The following is a 19385-nucleotide window of genomic DNA, read 5'->3' on the forward strand; positions in this document are numbered from 1 at the left end:
CTATGGCAACTTTTCTTGTAGTGCTGGTGCTCATGTGCACCAAATCTATGTCCCAATCTTGGGCGTGTCGTTTCGTCTAGCAACACTTTGACATCAGTTTTTAAGGGTGGGTCAAACTTTGAAGGGCTGCCGTCGACATGGCCGCAAAGTAGGAGGAGCCGAGGTGGACCGTGGGGATTTTTCGTATAGATTTTTTTCTCAGTTGCAAGCAGGGATGAAACCACAAAAATATCTCCAATCCACCAGATTTGATTTGGGATTCGTGCCAATCATAAATTTATTGCATGAGATTCGATGACATCATCAAGTTATGTGCAACGGCGCAGCGGAGCTAGGAATTGAACTGAGTCGGGTCGGAAAAATAAGCTTTGAAATTTGTTTTGACAGAAAAGAAAGTGTATTCAACGAAAAAGGTACAAACCAATTCAATTTGCATATTCTCATCAACTACAACTGCAAACGACAATATATAACAAAAACATACAAAATAGAGCCACATTTTGATAAGATATAGTGTTGTATCATACGATTAAGTGTTTAAACCATGTATCTCTCCACACATTTCTTGGCACCATTGTATCCTTGTTCCCTTAGTCTACACACATGCATGGAAAAATTATGTTTAACAAAACATTGCATCTATATATATATATATATATATATATATATATCTCTCTTTTCAAATATCTGATGCATTATTAAGAACATGCTCAACACCGAGGAATCTTTGAAATGTGTGAACTATTGCTTGAAGATTTGAAAAGAAAAAATGGAAGAAATATGCATGATCCTTCTCCCCACTATGGGTGTGTTTGGTAGACTGGTTGGACACAGATTCTCCCACATCATCCTAGATTTTTTCAGATTTTGTTGTTTGTAGGTTGGGTCGGGTCAACTGGGCACTGCCCACCTTATATGAAAAGGGGGTCTCAGCCCTGTCGGGCTAGGAGTCACCCGAAAACACTTCCGCAAGGTGGCAACTCATCCCGAGGCAGCGGGGGGTCGCACGAACCCCTCATCCCCCGCTGCCTCATGTCCATTCTTCTCGCACGCCTCTCTGAAGCGCCACTCGTCCTATAATAGCTCCTCCCAGCGCCGCCACGATGCGCAGCCATGGAACCGACGGCGACGCGTCGTCGCCGGCCCCAGCTGGTCCTAGCCCGCAGCTCACCCCATCCATCTCCTCCATAGCACCTCCCAGCACCGCCACGATGCGCAACCGTACACGAGACCAGCGGTGGCGCGCCGGTGCTGTCCCTGGCCGGTCCTCGCCCGTAGCTCGTCCTCCATCCTCTGCAGCTCGTCCCCCTCCATCTCCTCCACACACCAGCGGTGGCAGAGCCAACAAGGTCTCGATCGGCGGCATCAGCCGGCCGAGCTCATCTCGATCGGCGGTTCCAGCGGTATAGGGTAAAGATGAGGGGATGACTTGCGCACTTGCTTTTCTTCTTCTCTGTTCAAGGACTTTTCTGCAAGCATGTCGGACCTAATTGTGAAATCTGCTATATATGAAAAAATTTACATGATTTTACAACTAATGTGCTACTCCACCAAACCACCATATCCACGCAACACGTCTCAGTAGACACGGGCTAATAAACACACGACGGTTGCTTACCCTCAGCTTCTATGTAGTCAGCAGGTTCCGGTTGAGAGATAGTAAATCTGTGGTCACCCAACCTACCAAACAAACCCTATATATACTCTAACCAATCTTTTTTTGGGAAGTTGTTACCAGTTAAAAGATTACGGACTCTCGACAAATATTCCATCTCATTTAATTTTATCTTCGATTTTTGGGTACCATTTTCATCAATTGGTCTCCGAACTCCCGGATGGGCAACGCCATTTGCTAGATCAAGATTTCACGAACATTTGCTTGTTCGACCTGTATCCTAGCTAGCTACAACATTTAAAGCTAAATCAATCTTTGAACAATCTCCTACGCAATATTAGTCACTAGCAGGACACTAGGAAACAAGTAGAGATCAAAAATAAAATTAAAATCTGGACATCCTCGATCGTATAGCTTGCCTTCTTGTGATTTCTGAAGGTCGTATGTTCTTCTTCCGAAGTTGCAAGTGTTGTTGTGGGTTCCTCTCCCTTGATCCATGCAGCCTCTTCATCGGCGCGTCCATCAGAGCACAAGGTAGAGTAGGGCGTCGTGTGACGGCAGGCGAGGAAGCAGGGTGAGGCCCCGACAACCGGGAGATGAGCAAGCAGGGGATGGTGATCGAGCAGCGACGATCCGGAAGGGGCTTAATTTGTGTAGAGGGCCGACCTCGACGGGTGGGGCGTGGCGGTGGGACTAGGAATCTCAGGGAGGGAACGCTCGAGGAGTTGAGGTCGGGGGATTTTCAGCAAACACAGGACATGGTTGGGTCGCGACTCGCGCGTTACCTTTTTATTTTGCGCGATGCCGGCTGGGAACGGTTTTGTACTACTTGCATCCCAAAGCTTAAGGCTTATATTATTTTTAGAAAGTCAAACTATGGCAAGGTTGACTAAGCTTTTACCAAAAAATGAATAACATGCAAAATACAAAAATAATATAATTAAATAGATAGCGAAATATATTTTTGTATGGTATCTATAAAATATTATGTTTGTTGATAGATTGTTCTAAAATTTTGGTCAACCTTTACTTGGTTTGACTTCAAAAAAAGTCTTATGCTTTGGGATGGAGGTAAGTATATAATATGTAGGTATAATAAACAGCTAGTGACAAAGAAAGATCGGTGCAACTTATGTTGTCATAATTAAAAGTAGCTCTCCTTCAACAACACATATAATTCTTAATAAGTAATAAAGAAGTTCACCAGATACAAACAACCATTACATCAACAGACGATTCAGGTCTGGACATCAAAGGCAGGGGTGAGCAGGACACTTAGACACGATCCCAATCCTCTCGAGATCGAAGGCGATGACCTTCATGGTTGTAGGCCCCACTAGCTTGAACGTCAATGCATAGCCGATCTGAAGTCGACGGGCTATGACAAACTCTGGCCACCCATCTTCAAGGATAGCCTTGCCATCATCGAGGGTCTTCATCATCACACACCATGAACACGCACCATTAAACTTGAGAGTCATCACATAGGGGCTAGGAGTAGCAAGGGATTGCCGGAAGCCTTTAGGGATCACAATTCTGTGCAGAAAATCATAGGTCAGCACCTTTGCAAACCCTTGAGGAGTCTTTGGCATATTATTGATAATATTGCCAACTCCCAGTGGCGCCTTCCCTTTGCTACCAGTAGAGGCATTTGCATCTGCAGAATTCCTTCCAAGAACCGCCCCCCGTGGAAGCAAATTCTCTCCTATTCCATCCAGAAGCTTCGCCCTTTTGTCCGATGGGCACTGCAAAAATAAAACATGCACGCATAAAATAAAACACGCATGGATAGAACTCCCAGAGATATCCAGTCCGATAGAGCATAATCAGTCATAATCACCGGCCAAAATTATCTACTCCCTCTATTAATAAATATACTCCATCCCTCCCATGGAATTTGTCAGAAGTATGACAAATTTCATACCATTTTCGTGGGACTGAGGGGCTATAAGACGTTTTATACACTTCAAAATGAACTACTCCATAGATAGTAGATACACACTATATATTGTGAGTACACACTAAAAATAGATTAGATACACACTAAAATAGATAAATCTACTACAGTACTAAAAGCTACTCCAAAATCTGATCGAAGTTTGAATCGGTGCAAGATCTAGCATATGAATTGTATCTTAGTTCAAATTTTGGAGTATATACATATATATATATATATATATTTATCAGATTATTAGCCCAATCAAATTGATATCTTTGTTACTCCCTCCGTTCACTAATATAAGATGTTTCAGTACTCCTAAATATACATAATAGTTCATCTAAAGCTATGGTTTATGAGAACTTACATCCATTGATGCCGTCGGTCGCCTCGCTCGAAGTCGCGCGCCGCCACCTCGCTCGATGTTGGCCGCTGCCGCCGTCTAGGAAGTAGCCGTGCCTAATGCCGAGCGCGGTAACTGCAAGAAAAGAGTAGTAGACGCCGCCGTGCTGTGATGTTGAGCCAGTTTGCGTGAGGTAGGCGGAAAAGTATAAAAGAATATAGATCGATGAGGTCGGATGTGCTGGGTAGTGGGCAGTTGGGCACGCAGTTCAGTGAGAGGAGTAAGGTCATAATAACTACTATGTCCATATATACTGGGTTCACGGAGGTATTACTAATTCGAGAGAAAAACTTTGACTACAGAGGTATTACAGAGGTATATACGGGGCTCCTACGATTCATATATTTTCCCTCTGACATTCCTCAAAAACAAAATCAACTGGGTTCCATATTTGATTTTTGCCTTTTGAAACTAGTTCCATACATTGTAGAGGTAGTTCCAAAACCCGAAAAACCGGAGCAAGTAGGTGCTCCGATGCCAAATTTCACTTTTGGCATTTGGAACTAGTTCCCTACATTGTGAGAGTAGTTCCATATATTGGCTTTATATGTTGTTTTAGCTTGATTGCGGGACCCATGTTATAAATATTTGGAACCAGTCATTGTGGAGCTCTTGCTATCCTCCCTCCATCTCATTTCTTAGGGCGTAAACTTTTTTGCACATTTATTAAGGTAAGACTGGTAGGAGAAAAAGTAATCGCTAGTTTCCTCATTTGCCCCTGCATGCTCGCACGATTAAGTTACGTTCCGCACGCGTTGGACTCCTCATTTTATCTAGACCTCCTCGTTTCTCGGGATAGACAAACAGTTTTTCAGGATCCTGGGTTAATGCGGCCAGGTTTTGAGGAGTGGAAACGGGAAAGCAGGGGCAAATTAGGGAGATTACTGAACCACAACCACCCGCGCCTTAAGCATTCAGTAAATATCGGGGGGGAAATTGCGCCTTAAGCAGTGAGACGGAGGGAGTATTTCACACCGAAGCCAAATTCACCATTGTGTCAGATTTGGCAATACTCCAAATCAAAGAGGCCTAACCAAGCGAGGAAAACAACAAAAATGGTGCCCTCGACCGGGATGCACTCGCACGTCCATGGCCCCATAGCGCCTCGAGGCGCGGAAACTCTAATGGTGGTGGGGGCGTGGGTCCGGTGTGGGATTTTGTGTCTGTGGTGGGGAAACCCTATTGGTGAACTAGTGCGGTGGTGGAGAAAATGTCTTCCTCTCCTCTCTCTCGCGGTCGGTTGACATGACAATACAGTCTGCTACTGTGATCTGCAAATTAAGCTGCTGGGACGCGGCTATAGAGACCTACTCCTACACAGTCTAGTCAGGTCACTGCTCACCGGCCCTGCTATATTGCTGGAAAATGGAGACATGGGTATTATGTGATTTCTGTACGTGTAGTTTTTGCTTTACTGGTAGTTTTTATTACTCCTAAACATTTGTCAAACTTCACTTAGGTTGACTTATAAAAAAAAGGTAATTACTGGAACGGAGGTACTCCCTCGGATCCAATTTAGTTGACTCCACCTTGTTAGATACGCATGCAGTTTAGAAAATTAACTAGGTACATACGAATCTAGGCATATTTGAATCAACAATCGGAGTGTTATCTGTTAGCTAGCGCTAAGTAATGAAGGTTTTTGGGTTTTTCACCGGCCGGGATCAGCTGACCCAGAGACCCTCAATGCAGCTGGATCCGATCGTTCCTTGAATCTTCCAACACAAGCCTACCCCTCTGGTCCATATTAAATGTCGCAGATCTTGAACAAATTTATTCCAGATGTAGGACAAATATTATTCTATACAGGTGGAAGGATGAGTGCTTGTTGGTTTTGGAGTGTACTAGTAGTTGCGTAGTGCTATTAATAGCTCGTGTAGGCGGTGTCAGTGCAAACAGCTCTTGGGAATATCAGAACGCAGGCGCGGAAGCGGGGCATGGATTTTCTTCTGCTGCACTCGAGATATCATGCCTGCTCTCCTGCCACTCCACTGCCGGACGGACAAAAGGAGAGAGAGAGAGAGAGAGAGAGAGAGAGAGAGAGAGAGATGGACGATAGAGGGTGCGCAGAGGAGTTGATAGAGGTGTACTGACAAGAGTACTATAGAGCTTCTACTTTGCTTCGTGCGTGAGCAATCTCCCACTTCAGTGGTGTCCAGTGGAAGCCTGTACTGACAAGGACAGTCAACTTCACCTAAAAAGGCGATGCATGTCTCCCGCTCCACCCAAAAGGTCGCGCTCTGCCTCTATCTCTCCACATTTTTTTCTTTTTTTCTTCACTTCACTTCTCTTCTCTTCTCTTCTCTTCTATTCATCCAGATTTTCCATGAACGAACATTCCAGCTGGCTTTGATATTTGCATTCGTATATATATACTCTACATTTGCATGCAATGCCCACTTCAGGATCTAGATTTGCATGATAGGAAAAACGCACAATTATTACACAAAGACCTAGATTTGCATGCAATGTCATGCTTGTCCACTTCGGTCCTACATGAATTCATATGAACCAATGATTTTTTTTCTATTCAAGCTAGGAGAGCCATACAACATATAGGGACTTTCTTTTGTAGGATTTTCATCCTTAATAAGAGGCATCGATCTTTGATCCATATACACAGTATGATAGTTGACTCCACTTGTTAGATACGCATAAAGTTTAGTAAATTAACTAGGTACATACAAATCTAGGCAAAGTTAAATCAACTAATAATGCGAATTGGGGTGTTATATGTTAGGTAGCGCGAAGTAACGAAGGTTTTGAGTTTTCCATCGGCCGGGGTCAGCTCACCCAGACCCTCAATGCATCGATCCGATCCTTCCGTGAATCTTCCAACACAAGCCTAGCCTGACCCCTCCGGACCATATTACACGTCGCAGATCTTGAAAAAAATTGTTCCAGATCTACGACAAATATTATTCTTTACAGGTGAAAGCTTGCGTGCTTGTTGGTTTTGGAGTGTAGTTAGGGTGGCGCTATTAATAGCTCGCGCAGGCGGTGTTAGTTCAAACCTGTACTCATAAGGACAGTTGATCACTCCACTTCTTTTTTTTCTTTTTTTTTCTTCTCTTCTCTTGATCCAGATTTTCCATGAACGAAGCGTTCCAGCTGGCTTCAATATTTTCATTCGTATATACTCTAGATTTGCAACAATGCCCACTTCAATACCTATATTTGCATGATAGGAAAAACGCACGATTATTACACAAGACCTAGATTTGCATGCAATGCCCGCGCCGTTTGCCAGGCGTTCTTGCATGGCCTTGGCCAGTACGTGTTCACATTCATAATAAGACAGGATAGGCTGATTTTAATTCCTTTTGCTAGCGTAGCTGGCCGCATGCCAAAATTGCCCCATAGCTTAAAAATCAATTCATTGAAAGCAACTACAAATTCCTTACTGTTTCATCTGAAGGCTGGTACTGCCAAAAGCAAAGTCTTGTTTGCGCCAAAAGCAAAACCTTGTTTGATCACAAGATGTACTGCAGAAACCACTGCATAGCCCTGAAGCATCAAAAGTCACACACCATGCTCTACAATATCAACTGGATATGCGCCTTCTGGAGCCGCCCTGACAGCATCGATGCTGTCGTCGTCGTAGCTAGGCCAACCATGGAGAACACGTTTTATGTTGGCACGGTCACAGGTTGGATCTAGACACTCCGAAACACCGTCCCCTTTCCATGATAAGCACAACTGGCTGAACAGATCCTACCAACCTGCAGCCCACCAAGCAACACTATTAAAGTTTACCGATTGGGACTCCACAAATTGCAACTGATGCTCCCTGTATAGTTTCTTACTAATTTTTACAGGCTCTAATGAACAAATCATTTGGTAAGCTAGCACACACATAGACCATTCCACCCTTGATGCACAGGTATCAAGCTGTGGATCCTAACATGAAAAAAAGTGAGAAGGAACAACCCACCAAGAAAGAAAGCTAGTAAATACCTGTCACGCAAGGAAACAGTCTCAGGAATAGCCATGTTTACAGACTTGAGATCCATAGCTAGTGGAGAGCTCAAGAACCACTATAGCAGGCAAGGATGAACCAAATGGTGCACAGTAACTGAAAGCCCACAACCTCGAATACCTAAGGCTAAGGCACCTAAAAAACCAATAAGAAAAACAACCAACCTTAAAAAATCCTGTTTTTTACAGGTGCATCCCATAACCAAGAGAACCACAGGCTCTCTAGAACCCACATCAACCATATGCTCAATGTGAATAGCCTCAGCATTTCTGCTCCAGAAGGCCACCATCGCCGTCTGCCTGGAACGGGTGAAAATAAAAAGATCAAGGACACAAACTTAACGTCTCACTGACACAGTAGAAGCAAAGAGGCCAAACCTTGTAACTGTGAGACGAAAAATATGCCTAGAAGTGGGCGACCTTTCACATTGACGGTAACAACCAGAGATATCCCAGCCACTATGCCAATCACATCTCCACTCACAAAAAAGCCGAAACCAACATAGTGAGTAACACCATAAAACTGACGGACCTGACAACGAATGGAGGTGATACCAATGACCACTACACCCATGAGTAAACCACCTGTGAGATAGGTCCTATCACTGACGTTAGTAAGTATGCTCTGGAACGACTCTTAGGAAAATTGTTGATCTCAATTATGTCTGTCCATTTGGTCATCCAGACGTCAAAGGCGTGGTCCACAACATGAAAGGCATCCTTTGCTTCTTAATTTCCATGTAATTGTTGACTGCCAAAACCCACCGGCGGGCAGCGGCCTTGTCAACACTGTAGAGCCGGGGGGAGCCTAGAGCTGCGGCTGGCTGAGACCCCTCCGAGCGACGGCCCGCAATGCTCTTCTGGTCACACGCGGCGTTGCGAAGTGCAAGGGCGTGCCACCTGACCTATACCTAGTCGGGAAGGTGATGAGAGTGCCTCGCTTAGTTTCTCGCAGGGCATACATGTAAACGTTAAATACGAGCCTCGATCGGCTCTCGAGTTATCCCGTGAATCGGCTCAAAGAGCCGATCCACCCATGATCCGTACGGGGTGCACGAATACTTGGTGGTCCTGCTTGATCAAGATGAAGCTAATGAGATCTACGACGATTTAGGGTTTTCACCGCATAACCGGATCGTCCTACTCCAGGCTGGGCCTTGCGGCCACGCACGGTGCTCGTAAGCCGATCCTAAACAAGGCCAAAAAACCAACATGAAGTTGATCCTAGGAACATCCCGTTTAGGACTTGCGAACGCCACCCTACGTGCCACCGGATCCTCCCCCCATTGTAAGGCCAAACTATTGCGAGATATTAAACTAATCCTTGTAGAACAAGGAGCAATCGTAACGGATCAGATCTACTAAATAATGATCAAGCGGGGTGCCGCCCCCACACCTGAGATAGGCGTGAGGGCGGCTAGACATGCAAGGGTTGCACTACGTAAGCATGCTTAAACGAAGAACAATGCTAACCCTAACACATCTAATGATAACTACGTTGCTCGCCATCAAAAGCGCTTCGATACGAGCAACGCATGAACAACGTGGGGCTTGTGCTGCCTAGATCGCAAGATGCGATCTAGGCAGCATGTCGCTACCCGATAGAAACCCTCGAGACGAAGGAGTTGGCGATGCGCCGAGATTGGTTTGTTTTTGGGGTTGAACGTGAGTTGTTGTTTATTCCATAAACCCTAGGTACATATTTATAGTCCAGGGGACTTTCTAATGAGGGCGTGCACTAAACCGTGCACGAGTAAGATTCTATCTCTAAACTAAAATAGATCTAATATGTTACAGATACACGGGCAATTAAGCCCAACAGGCCGATTCATATAATTCTCCACGTATATTTCCTTAAGCCCATCTTGACTGCGGCCCACCTCTGACTCGGTCAAATCTTGGTGATAACAGTAATGCAAATGGTAAGCGTGCCCCGCAAGAAGCATTCCCCTAAACCTCTTTGTATGAACTTTTGATATGGAGCCCTGCATAGCACATCCCTACAGCCAGACACCGAAAAAACCGTAAGCCGTATCCAAGAAAGAACAGAGACACAAATAAAAGAAGACATCTGCAATGAACAAATTCTGAACCCTACTTTACGGCATCCACCAACCACCTTCTTGTCAACCATCTACAATTATCAAATTCTGAACTGGAAACAAACCATCTCATTGTTCTTCCTCACATCCAGATATTTTCAGAACCGTAACCCTCACGCGGACCCGCCAAGACCGCATGTTCGAGTTGACATCACAAAACAGAGAATACTCTATCTGCACACAAAATATGCATAAACATCAATAGTGAACCAACCAGCACTCTTGGCCTGAACAAAGCAACATTAGAAGCAATGGCAGAAAATTCAGGTACAAAAAAGCCACAACGCATTAGTAAGCACACCCCTAACAGCCGAAACATCCAAGAACCTGGCATTGGGACAATGCTCGCAAACAAACAGATAGAGAGTAAAACAATGGAAACAAAGTGTGGTGGTGTACGATCCATTAGATAGTCACGTTACAAATGATGTTACTTGGCCTAGGATTGAGGCGAGTTAAGCCTGCTAGGTCCTATCCCCTAAGAAATATGAAATCAGAAGATAAGTGTATGCTTAGGAACGATTATGTTTGCAGACTTTCTACTCACGCCGTTTCAGTAACATTTATATTGCATAACAGCCCAGTTGATTGTGTGGTAGCCAATAGGAAATATCAGAGGAAAAATACCCTGAAATCATGGCTCGGTGCTTAAGAACTGAACGCTTGCTTCGTGTTGGTGCTTCCTTCCCCAAGAGCGCCTCCGCTGTTGGGATGCTCTAGTACAACAGTAAATGTAACTCAATTACTTTTCTTCTCTATGAATGTCAACTTATTTATTATCCCTCCAAATGCTAACACTTGATCCAACAACTACCAAAACAGAGAAACTCATGCATCATGCAAGAAACACAAAAAATAGTTTATCTCATCAACCAAAGAATATTTACCTTTTGAAATGAAAGGCCATATGCTTAACCAATAGTATCATGAGCCTCCCAGCATGCTATATTTGGAACAATATCATTACGAATTCATTGTATCGCCCAAAATCTTGGCTGAGCATTACTCTAAATAAAATCCAAATATTGAATATTTGAGTAAGTTTCAATAAAATTTAACACTAAACTTTTGAACATTTTAAATTTCTAGCCTACATATATCTTAACTTCCACAAATCTCAAATATCAATGATAATATTTTATATACGGTCGTTAGTCTTTAGAATTTATTTTACACAAAATTCTTATAAGATTCAGCTTTACAAATCAAGCATTGCACCTCAGTTCAGACCATGCACCATGAATTCACGAACCAAAGAACAGGTTAAGGTAACATCAACTACATACGGCAACTCAGATAAAATACTGCAATTATTGAGTTTTGCCAAGAACTACCTGTGCGAGTCGACTTCTACCATGGCACAACCAGATCAGCATGTAAGCTCCCTGCCGAGACCTCCCAGTGGCAGCCCCCTCTTCTGAAACTATACAAAGCTAGAACACAAACACATGCCACCAAGACTTCCCTTTGGCAGCACCCTCTTTGAAAACTCAACAACAAAAATAAGTGATGTAAATAAAAATTAGGCACTACTAATAAGCGATGTAAATAAAATAGACCGTAACAATCTACTTTGCAAAAACAAATGGTGCTCCACAAAAATTGGGAAAGGGCAAAAGCAATATCTTATGATAGTGTAAATAAATAGTGAAATATACATGTGCTATAAGTATAAATTTAGAAAACAAGGAGGATAAAATTCATGGAGAGTTCCATAGCAGCAGTTGTCATTCTGAAGCCCTCTTACTAAAAGTGCCAAAAAATGTATATCATGAAGCAACAACTCTTGGGACTGATTTTTTGAATAGCTTCAAATATGTGACCCGGAACAGTTACTTCTAGATACCCACATGTCATATCATAGATAAATTCACAGTTCCAAGATGACAAAGATGAATAGCTTAAAGCGTCAGTATCATTCTTGTCAAAACAAATTTTGCGAAAAAAAATAGTTTTAGATTGCTGGTTCACAGTTAAAATGAAGAACAACAAACTCACTCTGATTCTGAATTAAGAAACAATCTAATAAAAAATTAGAAGTATTTACTTCTCTAAGCCAGCAGATTGGAAACTAAAAGGGATGTATTTGGAATCTTTTAAGCTCATACTGCGGTTTCAACCTCAAAAGAAAAGGACGTGTCTAGGGAGCAAACAGAGGCTGGTTAGTCTAATTAAGCCCTCACTCTAAATATGGAAAGTTTGCACACGGACATTACATGCACATTTACTACATGTAACAATTTAAAAAAAAGTCATAACTCATACACCGTATGTCGGAATTGTGATCCGTTTTCACCGTTGGTCCTCTCGCGCCAAGATCTTCGAAACTAGATATCATTTATATATGTTTCGATAAACTTTTTTTTAAAAGCAACTTACTGTTGTGGCAAAAGCAACTTAGTACAAAGAGTTGCTTACATTATTATTTTTTGTGTTTTGCAGTACACTTATTTTGCCGGAGACAATTTATCATTGCAAAGTCCAACTTAGCTCATGTGTGACAACAATAAAAGCGTCCTCAAAATACAACTTAACACATGTTTGAAGTAATAATTTGCAGTCTTCGTGGAATCCGATGCCGCGAGGTACAACTCCACCTCGACCCAAAAATTAGCTCTAGGGTATACAACTTAGCACAAGTGTGAAGCAACAATTTAATATCTATGAACGTGCTTAATGAAATGTGTGAGAAAACAATTTATTGTATAAAAAATGCAACTTACCTCCTACATGGAACAATAATACAACCGAACAAATACAACTTAGCACATGTATAAAGAAACAATTTGTTGTATTTGTGGCAGCCACCACCACGAGTTAAAACTCCACCTCGATTAAAGCAGATGTGGCTGGTGTTTGCTTGTTTCAGCATACAATTTTGCTTTGGTTCGGTTACAACCTAGTTGATAAATGGATGCAACTCGGGATAAAAAGCAATATATTGCTAGTGGTGTTTTAATTGCAGCCATGCCGGGGTATGCAACATAGCAATAGGTGGTATATAACTTAGCAATTGCGGGGTATCTAACTTAGCACTAGGCGGTATAAAACTTTGCAATAACAGGGTATGCAATATAGCACTAGGTGGTATACAACTTAACAATAGAAGGTATCCAACTTAGCACTTGGCAGTATACAACTTAGTAATACCAGGTTATGCAACTTAGCACTAGGTGTTATACAACTTAGGAATAACGGGTATGAAACTTAGCACTAGATGGTATACAACATAGCAATTGTGGGTATGCAACTTAGCACTAGGTGATATACAACTTAGCAAAATACCAGGGTACGCGATTTAGCACTAAGCGATCTACAACTTAGCAATAGTGGGTATGCAACTTAGCACTAGGTAGTCTACAACCCTACCATAGGTGACTTAAACCGCCGCAGCGGAGGAGAAAAAAAGGTCCCGTCGTTGCCGCAGTTGGCACTATATGTTTTGTTGTTGGTTGATGATCTCACGAGATCAGCATGAGTAGTCAGGCTACCCAGTATCACACTAGAATGGCCTATTGCTAAGGTGAGTATGCAATCGCACTACTAGTCTGCCACGGCACTGAGTCAAATCTTGTATAGAGCATTGAGGAAATCAGGCAGGAACCATGGAAGAAGAAAATTACACGAGTAGAAAAACTCACCCAAATACAGCTGCTTCACACAGTCCCCGCAAAAATCGAAGCACGAACAACAAGAAATTATTCCGCGGGGAGAGAGTCTGAGTGCGATCCGGTGTGGCGGCAGAAGTTCTTTCTTAGAAATCAATGGAGAAGAGCTGCCATCTCACACAAAAACGAATGGAGAAGAGCCATGCTTCCTCCACACGCAGTCACGCAGCGCCTGCACGCCTCTAAATTTCAACAAAGTAGCGTTTCCATGCTGCGTCCTCACCGTTTAGATCTGCTTGCCTGCTTGCTTTATCCCCATCGAACAGGAGAACCGGGGTGCCGTGGGACGGCACGTAGTGGTGGCCGGAGATGGGTGCGGGCCGAAGCGCGTGGCAGCCGGACATGGGAGCGGGGCGAAGCCCGGTAGTGGTCGGAGATGGGGGCGAGTTGGAGAGCGGCGGCGGCCGTAAATGGGGGTGGGGTGGAGTGCGTCGGCTGCCGGAGATGGAGATGAGCGGAGTACACTGGCGACCGGAGATAGAGATGGAGCGGAGAACGCCGGCGGCCGGAGATAGAGGCGGGGTGGATGAGTGCGATTTGGAGATCGAGGCGTGATGGGATGAGCGCGATTTGGGGAGAACGCCAGTGCGTGACGAGAGCGTGCACGGCTGGACTCAGGTGGGAATATGTCGGAACGACTGGGCTGACTAGAACGTGATCGAGCGCATCGGACGAACGAAAAGCGAGGGCTCGGAAGAACCAGCCAGCCTCCGTGCACTTTTTAGCGTTTGGGAAAGAAAAATAATCATAGAGCAGAATCTGCAGAACCCCATCAAAGAGCGTCATGAAAAAGGAGCAGGAGAACAATTACCTTCCCAAATACGTGGAGAAGGTAAGAAAATAGAAGAAGGGCAACCCATCACATGAACTGTCTGAACTCGGAGGCTACACGAACGGACACGGAACAGGGCATGAAGGAACGAACATGTATAGTGGCCGGCCGCTAGTGGCAGGATCAGAGGTATTTACTTGCGGTGGCACGCGAGGCACCGCCGCAGACGGCGGCATCGATCTGGGTGGACGCGTGGTCGGGGATAAAGGGCTCGGAAAAGGGGTTCACGGACTCGCCAGACGCAGCTGCAGCCAAAATTGGCAGCCAGGACAACTATCATGAGCAAAGAGCAAACTGGTCTGCATATGTAGCGATGATGGAAGGACGACAGCGGTGATACCTGGTAAAATAATTTCCATGGAGAGGTCAGCAACGCCACCACACTGACCACCACCGGATAACCTAAGCTCTGCCGCCCCGAGCAAAACAGCCAGAAATGAAGAACACCCCGCACCTCCATGGGAAGCGTGGCCAAGGAGGGTAAGAAGCCTAGGCCAGCTTAATCGAAGACGCGGCGTCGCCAGGAAAAGAAGAAGAACACCAGAAACATTACCTCCAGCACCCCAGCTGGTCAGACCACCGCACGAAGCGCCACAGCAGGCACCAATCAAACGCCCCGCCCAGCCGGGAGAGGCAGCACCGCGAACCAGCAGACCGGCAATAGGGAAGATCTACCAAGGAAAATAGACCCGGCAGAAGAGAGAGAAACCCTGCCGCCACCCAGAGGATATCAGAGGAGCCGAGCGAAGAAGATGAAATCGTCCCAGTTGGTCAAACCACAGAGAACGGGGAAGAAAGGAAATGGGGACGCCGATGGTCCACCGCAAAACAGTAAAGATAGGGGCCAAACCTGGCCCACAACGCGCCAACCATGAAGCCCACCTCGCATGCAAGCCTGTCCAAACTCTGGCCCACCTCGCATGCAAGCACCGGCAAAACGCTGAGAGAGCTCCAATCTCAACATCATTAAGCTGTTTAGGTAATTTGCTCGAGCAAAAAAACAAAAACAACTATCACCGGAATTTAATTGTGTACTCCTAATCACAAACTGAGAGAAAGTAAAACCAAGTTCATTCAGGGGTTTACCTGGTATGCATCAAGATATGTACCTTCAGACCAAGACACTGCTGAGAGCTAAAGTAAATAGATACTAATACAGTAGAGCAGCACATCATGGAGAGTGGGCCGGCACTCATTGGAGATTTGGAGTAGAGGCTGGCTTTCTCCTCGTCATCGTACACCACGGCGACGCCGAACCTCGCCGAGCTGCGCCTCCCGCACCTTCTGATTAGAGCTGCATCCCCGCGTATGAACAGCACGAACGCCATCCTGGGTCCAAGCCAGCGTTGTTCTTCATGGGCGCGCACTCGCTGGCGAGGTCCGCGGCTCGCAGCGACCCGCATATCCCGTTGCTGGTATGACAACTGCAAGTATGCAAACTCACTGTTTACCATGCATTATAGTCATGGAGTAAATTCAGAGTAGCAAAACAGAACATCATGAATACTAACGATGACTCATGTGAACAAAGCAACTTGTATGTTATTTCTTAGAAGTTCCAACCGTATCCTAGATTAGTAGTAAGAATTTGCTGTTTTGCAAAAAAGTTCAGAGCAGCTAGCATGTTGTGTCAATTTGCACAGCAGAAGTAAAGCAGCAGACATCTCAATGAAGACCCAACATTGTTGCCAACAGTCCAGGATATACCACTCGCGCAACGGCGCGAGCCACTTCTTGGCTAAGTAAAGCCACACCACTGCCGCCGCTTATGTCTTTGTGAGCAGAGCCATGGAGCAGTACTCAATTTTGTAAATCAAGAAAACAGTTCAAGCACCCAAGTGGCAAAAAATTGGTGGACAGTAGCAAATCATTGCAAAAAAAATCAGTACCATAGAAGGCACCTAAGTTCAGGCACTGCTAGTTTATTCACAACAACACTAAATACCAGGGATTACTTGGGGTAAATTCCCACCAACAATTGTTTAACAGCTTAGTGGCTTTGTCTACTCTATCCTAACCCTTGTGCATACATAGCTTTGATCAAATCATGAGTTGTTTAATGTCACGTTGTCTACAAAATCTGAAGACTGCGGCTAACATTGGCATACAAATCTGAAGATTACAAAATCCTCCCCATTCTTCTCCACTGTCACCGCACACCAGCCATGTCCAACCTGCATCACTTCCTTCCCCCATCTGCCATCTTTTCTAACCTCCACCACTGCCTGCCCCCACCTTCGTTCGTGAGCCCCATCTCCCATCTCTTCTAACCTTGGTTGCTTCAATTCGAAGCCCCGCGGGTGGACTGACACCGGATATCACCATCAGGGCATCAGGGCCAGACCAAGATGATTCAACCTGAAAATAGAGCCAATCAAGATGAGGGGAAATTTGGGAGACGGAATTCGGATCGGAAAAGTAAAACAAAGCAAGATGAGATCCAAATCCAGGCTGTCGCCGCACTTGTTGCTGCCGCCGGCATCCTCTCCTCCGTCACTTTCAGCCGGGGCACTTCTTAACCATCTCGTCTCCTCTTCTTGGTCCCGTCGTCGGATGCCAGTCAAGGTATGCGTGGAAAAACCAGCAGAGGCACCATCAGCGGCCACACTTGAGGCTGCGCTTGCCTCGCCACCGAATGGCGAGGTCGACGCGGTCACGCGGGGAACCAGGAGGTGGCCGTCGGTGTCGATGTAGTAGAGCAGGACCTCGGGAGATCGTAGAGGAGGCACAGGGGATAGGGGAGTGCAGCCCAAGGCGTGGTGGCGCCGGAACCAAGCCGGCGACCGAGACCGAAGCAGGAGCTAGGGTTTCGCGCGGTTGCGCGTGCGTACGCGGGCATCCGTCCTGGTGCAGGGGAACCGGAGGAGGAGACCAAGGCGGAGCCTCTCCGGCAAGCAGCGGAGGCGGATATGGCCGGCGATGGCCGGAATCGAGGCGGCGGCGAGTGCATCGGACCGAGCTGGTCTCGTGTGCCTGTTTTTTTTTCTTTTTTTTACGTGTCTCGTGTGCCTGTTGAGAGAGAGGGTACTGAGAGGGGCGTGACGCGTGCGTGGGGCCCACCAGCAGTCCGAGCAGGGCGGCAAACGCCTCACAGGCCAGCGATTGCAACAAGATTACATGTTGTAAATAATACTAGACCATAAAAGCGCACTTTGCTGCGCCCGCCTATCTTGCCGAAAGGAACAAAATATAAATGAAACGTCATAACAATCAAAATAGCAAATAATGATTTAACAATTTAAGGGACCCAAAGGTAAACATGATAGAGAGATTTAATATAACAAGACATATCCACAATCGGATAGTTTGCAAACGCTATGCTCCCACCTACAAAAAAAATTATTACAAGAGGGGATAGAGAGTATATCAAATATACACAACCCGAGCTCAGTTTCTAAACTGGCCAAACAGAACAACGAGAAGTCCACCTACCTCATCTAAAGATCGACTCCTTAGCTGGAACAAGCATGCCTAATGCATTAACCTCTTGATCTTGTTGCAGTGCACTGAGCCGACTAATTTGCCGCACATCTTGCAATCAAATAGTTGTAATGCCGCAATTTACACACATGTCATAATCTAAAGGTCGGGTATTCTGAGACATCCCATCAAAATAGTATATGAGGTCGACTATGGCACCTCACTGATCACACTACGATTAGACAGACAAGACAAAGGTAGAGAAAATGATCATAATCATCTTTATTTTTTCCATTTTGATAGAAGGGATGCTAACAGTACTACCATTTCTTACAAAAAAAAAGTACTCTAATTAGGCTGTGTCACATACTCACATTACAAGAATTGCACCTTCCCTCCATAAGTCATATTTGCATAGATTTACCTAAGTAACTGAAGAAGAGTTTCATATTCACATAAACGGTTCGAAGGGAAATCTAAAATGGATAGCACTTTTTGTTTGTATAACATAATGTAGCAATACACATTATCTGAAAAAGGAGTACCTCGGTAATTTCTACCTCTACAGTTTCATCGTCCAATTCTTCATCCTTTGATGTTGATGCTGAAACTTTTAAATCTCTTGTGGCAAATGATTTTTGTCCACATGGATTCTTTTAGCTCCCTAAATCTGCCCAAAGGTTATATTAATTTCAAAGGCATCTTTCCCCACTCCAGCCTAATTTCTCACTTTAACTCTTTTCTTGTCCTGCAGTTTTGATTCCACGTATTTGGCTCCTCTTAGCTTTTCTAACCAGGCCTGCTAAGCTCCTGAGTGGATGTTGTTTATAAGACTAAAGCAACTATGGAGTTGACACAAGTAGAAAATTTGATAAATTGATATAACTCACTGACCATGGAAAGAGACAATACAATATCTATGTTACATGCAGTACTACACCACGACTAATAGAAGTTATCAACAAATGAACAATTCTAATGAGTAATGACACCAACAAAGAGAACTAACCTTTCGTTAAAACCTGCAGCATATTATTCTAGGGGTGGATGATCATTAATCTGGAGCAAAACCACATTGCCAACACATGTGATGGCTTCAGCATAGCTATGGAAGAAAACGGAGTAGCAACAAGTAACACATTGAAAACACGATATGCTATTATGTCTTGCCAAAATTCATCGTAACTGTTTCACTCATGCTTGGCTAGAGAGCACTCCATAGCCGCGGCAATTTACCTGCAGAATCTTTGATATACTTATGTTAGCAACATCAAAGAGATTATTGGTGCAAATGGCACGAGCCACTCCTTGCAGCCAACATCCTCACAATGGGCACTCTACAACTAAAAAACACCAACATAAATCATTTCATCTATAGGTTGCTAGATTCTCTATTCAACAAACCCACAGTGAATTTTAAAATAGAAC

General features: G+C 44.6%; 3 long non-coding RNA genes across 10 annotated transcripts; all 3 read right to left on the minus strand.

The window, feature by feature from the left end:
* Positions 1-7094: 7094 nt before the first annotated feature.
* On the minus strand, positions 7095-8674 carry LOC124703941. 2 transcript variants are annotated; one of them, XR_007003409.1, is made up of 4 exons: positions 8314-8674; positions 8101-8235; positions 7362-7679; positions 7095-7128 (listed from the first exon to the last, which is right to left on the minus strand). It is a non-coding gene; the product is annotated as an uncharacterized LOC124703941 (long non-coding RNA). The 2 variants fall into 2 exon arrangements; XR_007003408.1 differs by lacking the exon at positions 7095-7128 and having other exon boundaries at positions 7244-7679.
* A 1170-nt stretch (positions 8675-9844) lies between these two features.
* On the minus strand, positions 9845-15084 carry LOC124703942. 7 transcript variants are annotated; one of them, XR_007003410.1, is made up of 6 exons: positions 14878-15084; positions 11372-14782; positions 10925-11044; positions 10665-10753; positions 10034-10211; positions 9852-9935 (listed from the first exon to the last, which is right to left on the minus strand). It is a non-coding gene; the product is annotated as an uncharacterized LOC124703942 (long non-coding RNA). The 7 variants fall into 7 exon arrangements; XR_007003411.1 differs by having other exon boundaries at positions 9845-9935; positions 11372-15084; XR_007003414.1 differs by having other exon boundaries at positions 9846-9920; positions 11372-15084.
* A 1395-nt stretch (positions 15085-16479) lies between these two features.
* On the minus strand, positions 16480-17523 carry LOC124703943. Its single transcript, XR_007003417.1, has 2 exons — positions 17001-17523; positions 16480-16895 (listed from the first exon to the last, which is right to left on the minus strand). It is a non-coding gene; the product is annotated as an uncharacterized LOC124703943 (long non-coding RNA).
* Positions 17524-19385: the final 1862 nt, after the last annotated feature.

Source organism: Lolium rigidum, chromosome 3 (assembly GCF_022539505.1).
Source record: "Lolium rigidum isolate FL_2022 chromosome 3, APGP_CSIRO_Lrig_0.1, whole genome shotgun sequence".
Lineage (NCBI taxonomy): Eukaryota > Viridiplantae > Streptophyta > Magnoliopsida > Poales > Poaceae > Lolium > Lolium rigidum.